Below are 6,682 nucleotides of genomic sequence, written 5' to 3'. Positions count from 1 at the left end.
CATCAAAGTTCTGTTCAATTTCCATATACGCTGCATCTATCTTCCCGCTAGACATGCATGCTCCTACATCCTTGCACTTCTCGTCCAACCATTCCGGCTTTGCCATTTTTTACTTCTTGTCAGTCTCATTTTACCCGCTTCATTTCCCTTTTACTAGCTTCATTTGCTGCATTGTTACATTATAACCTTCGCCAATTACATTCGTGCGTTACCTAAGGATATTTACTAGATTTTGTTCTTTGTTTTTTTTTTTTTTTGCTAGTTTTATGTTCTACTGCTTTCACTGTTTCATCTCACAAAGCTATCCATTCGTATTTTCTTGTGTTCCTTAACCCTATTCTAGTCAATTGATGCCTAATGCTCCGTTTGAAACTCTCAGCAGTCTATGGCTTTCCCAGCTTACCGATGTTCGATTTTCTTAATGTACTATCTTCCTGTCATTTCTCGACTTTCGTCTCCAGTTCACAATCAACAAGTTATGCAACATAAGGGAAATCGAGACATCAGCCGCAATCAGGCATCGATATAAATTAAGCGATGGAAGATGAAACTTCGTGCCAGAGAAGGACTCGAAATCAGACCTCCTGCTTAATGCAAGTAACTGCCTTATCTGCCTTAGCCATCCATACACTCTTTATGGCAGACAAAAATTCTTGTCACTCGCTAGTAGTGTCCCTGTGCACTAACTTCATTGCTCGCAACATTATCTGTATTATATGAGTGTGCACCCGAGGTCCAGGGGTAGCGTGTTTGACTGGTAATGGAAACGTCCTCAGTCTCGGGTTTGAAAACCGCTACCGCTTAAATTTCAATTAATAATCAGCATTGGCGGCCGAGGACTCCAGGCATAAGTAGTCAGCCTCATTCTGCCAGCGGCCTTGACAAAGAGGGCGGAGGAGCGGACAGAGTTTCAGGTCACTCTCTTGCCCTTGAGGTGAGAAACTGCCCCTATAGGCGACAGAAACAGCAATGATGAACGGATGAGGAAGCAGAAGGCAATGAAAACTAATACGTTAAAGACATTTTACGTGTATCCACAAGACTTGTGACCTGTAGCTGAAAAAGTATCGTGATGATCTCTTCGTTGGAAAAAGTATTCCGGAATAGTCCCCCATTCGGATTTCCAGGAGGGAATCTGGGAGTCAAGTTGCGCATCATGCAGCTTATTGAGCACAATTTGCGTCGTAACTCGACGTCCTGTGGCTGCACGGAAAGCATTATTCAACATGGTAGCGTTGCTGTTAAGGTTCCTCCAAGCCATAACTCGTAAGTAGCTGTCATCCACTGCAGCAGTAGCCCTTGGGCGGCCTGAGCGAGGCATTTCATCGACAGTTCCTGTCTCTTTGTATCTCCTCCACGCCCGAACAACATCGCTTATGTTCACTCCGAGACGCCTGGACATTTCCTTTGTTGCGAGCCCTTCCTGGCACAAAGTAACAATGCGGACGCCATAGAACCGCGGTATTGACGGTCTAGGCGTATTTGAACTACAGACAACACAAGCCGTGTACTTCCTGGTGGAATGGTTCGAACTGATCTGCTGTCGGACCCCCTCTGTCTAATAGTCGCTGCTCATGAATGATTGTTTACAGCTTTGAGCGGGTTTAGTGACATCTCTGAACAATTAAATGGAATGTGTCTGTGATACAATATCCAGAGTCAACGTCTATCTGCAGGATTTCTGGGAACCGGGGTGATGCAAAACTTTTTTTGATGTGTATCAAGAAAGGTTCATCTGTGGAATTAAAATTCAGTGTGGGAGTATATCAATCATAGGATACGCTGATGACATTTATCTCCTTAGTGGAAGTGAAGAAGAGTTACACGATCTGCTGAATGGAATAAACACTCTAATGAGTACAGAATATGGAGTGAGAGAAAATCGAAAAAAGACGAAAGTAATAAGAAGTGGCAGATATGAAAAAGCGAGAACCTTAAAATCAGAACTGATGGTAACGAAGTAGATGAATTTAAGGAAGTTTACTACCTAGGCGGCAAAATAAACAATGACAGACGTAGCAAGGAGGATACAAAAGCAGACTAGCAGTGGCAAAAAGGGCATTCCTGGCTAAGAGACGTCTACTTGTGTTAAAAAAATAGTTCATATGGCTCTGAGCACTGTGGGACTTAACTTCTGAGGTCATCAGTCCCCTAGAACTTAGAACTACTTAAACCTAACTAATTTAAGGACATCACACACATACATGCCCGAGGTAGGATTCGAGCCTGCGATCGTAGCGGTCGGGCGGTTCCAGACCGTAGCGCCTAGAACCGCTCGGCCACCCCGGCCGGCTACTAGTATCAAAAACAGGCCTTAATTTAAGGAAGCAGTTTCTGAGAATGTACGTTTGGAGCACAGCATTGTATGATAGTGAAACATGGACTGTGGGAAAACCAGAACAGAAGAGAATACAAGCATTTCAGATGTGGTGCTACAGGCGAATGTTAGAATTTAGGTGGACTGATAAGGTAAAGAATGAGGAAGTTCTGCGTAGAATTGGAGAGGAAAGGAATATGTGGGAAACACTGACAACGACTGCAGGATGTTACGACATCTCTTATGACATAGGTGAATGATTGCAGTTGTGCTAGAGGGAGCTGTAGAGTGAAAAAACTGTATAGGAAGACAGAGGTTTTAATACATCTAGCGAAAAATTTAGGATGTCGGTTGCAGGTGCTACTCTGAGATTACGAGGCTGGCAAAGGAAAGGAATCCGTGGCAGGCTGCATCAAATCAGTCAATGATGACTAAAAAAGAAATGAATGTATGGTGTCTGTTTTTCCGGCAAGTCTGAACGCATTCATATTACTGATTCGCCTCGATGGGCAACTAACCCACAATCTTTAGTCAGATGTACACTTACGTTCGACATCCAGCGAGAATCTAAGATTAGCGAGCATGTAGGACATAGATCGGAACTGCAGATACGTGGCGCTAGGTGTGAATGTGAGTCATCTAGGGAGCAGTCGTAGACAGTCTGCATTTTTGTGATAAACACTGTGTCCAGGTTGCGCAGTAGTTAACACAACAGCCTACTAAGCAGAAGATCTTAAGTTCGAGTCAGGGTCTTGCAGACATTTTCACTCGTCATCACTGGTTGCACATAAAGGCACGATGCAGCTGATACCGTTAGTTCCTTTCCTTTCTGTCCCCTCCACCTTAAATTACATTATAAGTATCATAGCTACAGATTCCGCTCGCTGTCCTTTCGGACATGTCTGACGGAACAGAAACTACACATATACAATAAATTATGTTCAAAGTCGACATTTACCCCTAGAAATGTTTTTCTATCTAAAACCTGATTTAGAAATCTCTGTCTTACCATTATGAAATCCATTTGAAACCTTTCTCTGTCTCCAAGTCCCATCCACTCACACAAATTTTTCATGTTTTTTAAATTCAAATATTAGCAATGATTATATTGTGCTAGGAGCAAAATTCTACTAGCCAGCTTTCATTTCTTTCACCCAGTCCATGCTCTCCAAATATTTTTCTTACTCGTCTTTTCCCTACTATCGAATTCCAGTAGCCCATTACAATTATCTTTTCATTTCCCTAGACTATTTCAATAATTTATTTTATCTCATCATTCTTTCAGTCTCTTAATAATCTGCTTACCACGAAGCCATACAGTCTTGTCCTACGTACTGTGGTGGATGTTGGGCTTCGAGTCTGTCTTGGCTGTGATAATGCGTTAACTATCCTGGCCTTAGAAACTTACCTGTGTTTCCATTTTCATATTCATTGTTGGACCTACACCTGTATCACCCCTTTATGATTTTGTGCTGGTAATCCTTTATTGACTTCACCACAAGTCATTTTCCCGAAAACACCCATAATACTTTCCATATGCAGAATTATTTTACCTCGAGAATATTTTACCCAGGATGATACCATCATCATCAGACCGTACAGTACAGCTGCGTATCCTCGAGAAAGATAACACCTGCAGTTCCCTGGTGCTTTCATCTGTTTGCATTACTAACATACCAAGGCTCTATTAACTAATATTACTGTCAGATCGGTCAATAATAATGATGAGTGCCCCTGCACCTACTGGAAAGGCTGCTGCCTCCTTTTTAGGAACCAAATGTTTCTTTGACCTTTCCACAAATACCTCCGCTGTGGTTGTATGAGGGCTATTTGGAAAGTAAGGTACGATCGGTTGCGTAATCGAAACGACAGTGCAAGTCGTATGAAACTTTGCACATATGTGTTCGACAAAGCCTCTAGTATGCCTTTCTATCGAGTCTCCTTGCCCTTTTCATTTCTGAGCACGCAGTGGGGACGTAAAGGTGCCTAGACCAGTAGTGTCTCCCACCGAGTCTGGGTATCGGCTGAGAGATTTCGCCTAATTTCATGCAAACTCACGTAAATGTCACGCATTCCCTTCTTCATGCCAATTTTCAGCGCACTCTGCAGGGATAGACACTTCGATAGGAAGTGTAGATTAGCCACCATACAGCGCGACTTGGCTCCCTCTTATGTTCGTATCTGCTCACATGAACCGCTGAATATGAAGACAACATTTTGGCACAGACAAAAAACTGCAGATCAGTGTAGAGAAGTGGAGAAAAGCACAAACGGCTGCCTTCTATGCCTAGAGTATTACAAACGGTATTACAACGATTCGACAGATATATATGTCGGAGTCACGACTACGTAGAGGACTAGTTGGTAAGTGTAGCGCACTGTTCCCAATAAAATATGTTTTACTTTCATTGTGATTTACATTTCACGAGCGATCGGACCTTACTTTCCAAGTAGCCCTCGTACCTATGGCATGGCTGTCCATATCGTAGAGGCATGCACGCCACCCCATCATAACAAGGTGTATGTTTCTACATCTACATGATTACTCTGCAATTCACATTTAAGTGCTTGGCAGAGGGTTCATCGAACCACAACCATACTATCTCTCTACTATTCCACTCCCGAACAGCGCGCGGGAAAAACGAACGCCTAAACTTTTCTGTTCGAGCTCTGATTTCTTTTATTTTATTTTGATAATCATTCCTACCTATGTAGGTTGGGCTCAACAAACGATTGTCGCATTCGGAATGAGAAAGTCGGTGACTGAAATTTCGTAAATAGATCTCGCCGCGACGAAAAACGTCTTTACTTTAATGACTTCCATCCCAACTCGTGTATCATATCTGCCACATACTCTCCCCTATTACGTGATAATACAAAACGAGCTGCCCTTTTTTGCACCCTTTCGATGTCCTCCGTCAATCCCACCTGGCAAGGATCCAACACCGAACAGCAATATTCTAACAGAGGACGAACGAGTGTAGTGTAAGCTGTCTCTTTAGTGGACTTGTTGCATCTTCCTGCCAATGAAACGCAACCTTTGGCTTGCCTTCCTCACAATATTATCTATGTGGTCTTTCCAACTGAAGTTGTTCGTAATTTTAACACCCAGGTACTTAGTTGAATTGACAGCCTTGATAATTGTACTATTTATCGAGTAATCGAATTCCAACGGATTTCTTTTGGAACTCATGAGGATCATCTCACACTTTTCGTTATTTAGCGTCAACTGCCACCTGACACACCATACAGCAATCTCTTCTAAATCGCTTTGCAGCTGATACTGGTCTTCGGATGACCTTACTAGACGGTAAATTACAGGATTATCAGCGGCGTTCGAGGCGCACGAGGCGGAGGGTCAATGTGGAGGTAGGCCGTGTGGCATCGCCCGCTCTGCCTGTGAGTGGACAAGTGACTGCTCCTTCAGCAAGGTCCGAGCAGGTACACGGGGGGAGGCGTTTATTAGTTATTGGGAGCTCCAACGTTAGGCGGGTGATGGAGCCCCTTAGGGAAATAGCGGAAAGGTCGGGGAAGAAGGCCAGTGTTCACTCTGTCTGCTTGCCGGGGGTCTCATCCGAGATGTGGATGAGGTTCTGCCGGCGGCGATAGAGAGCACTGGGTGCACCCGACTGCAAATTATTGCTCATGTCGGCACCAATGACTCCTGCCGTCTGGGTTCAGAGGTCATCCACAGTTCGTACAGGCGGTTGGCGGAATTGGTGAAGGCGGAAAGCCTGCCTCGTGGGGTGGAATCAGAGTTAACTATTTGTAGTATCGTTCCCAGAACCGATCGCGGTCCGCTGGTTTGGAGCTGAGTGGAAGGCTTAAACCAAAGGCTCAGACGATTCTGCGGAGATCTGGAGTGCAAATTTCTCAACCTCCGCTATCGGGTGGAGAAATGTAGGATTCCCCTGAATAGGTCAGGCGTGCACTACACGCAGGAAGCGACTAGAAGGGTAGCGGAGTACGTGTGGAGTGTACATGTGGGTTTTTTAGGTTAGAGAATTCCCTCTCGAGGCCCGACAAGACGTCTCCTGAGACGCGGCAAGGTAGGAGTAGGCAAAATGCAACAGTGAATAACAATATTAATGTGCTAATAGTAAACTGCAGGAGCGTCTATAGAAAGGTCCCAGAACTGCTCTCATTAATAAACGGTCACAACGCCCATATAGTACTAGGGACAGAAAGTTGGCTGAAACCAGACGTAAACAGTAATGAAATCCTAAACTCAGATTGGAATGTATACCGCAGAGACAGGCTGGACTGTGAAGGGGGAGGGGTGTTTATAGCGATAAGAAGTGCAATAGTATCGAAGGAAATTGACGGAGATCCGAAATGTGAAATAATTTGCGTGTAGGTCACGGT

The sequence above is a fragment of the Schistocerca gregaria genome, chromosome 6 (genome assembly GCF_023897955.1).
Source record: "Schistocerca gregaria isolate iqSchGreg1 chromosome 6, iqSchGreg1.2, whole genome shotgun sequence".
NCBI classification, from domain to species: Eukaryota; Metazoa; Arthropoda; class Insecta; order Orthoptera; family Acrididae; genus Schistocerca; species Schistocerca gregaria.
Note: the sequence above shows the minus strand (reverse complement) of the source record.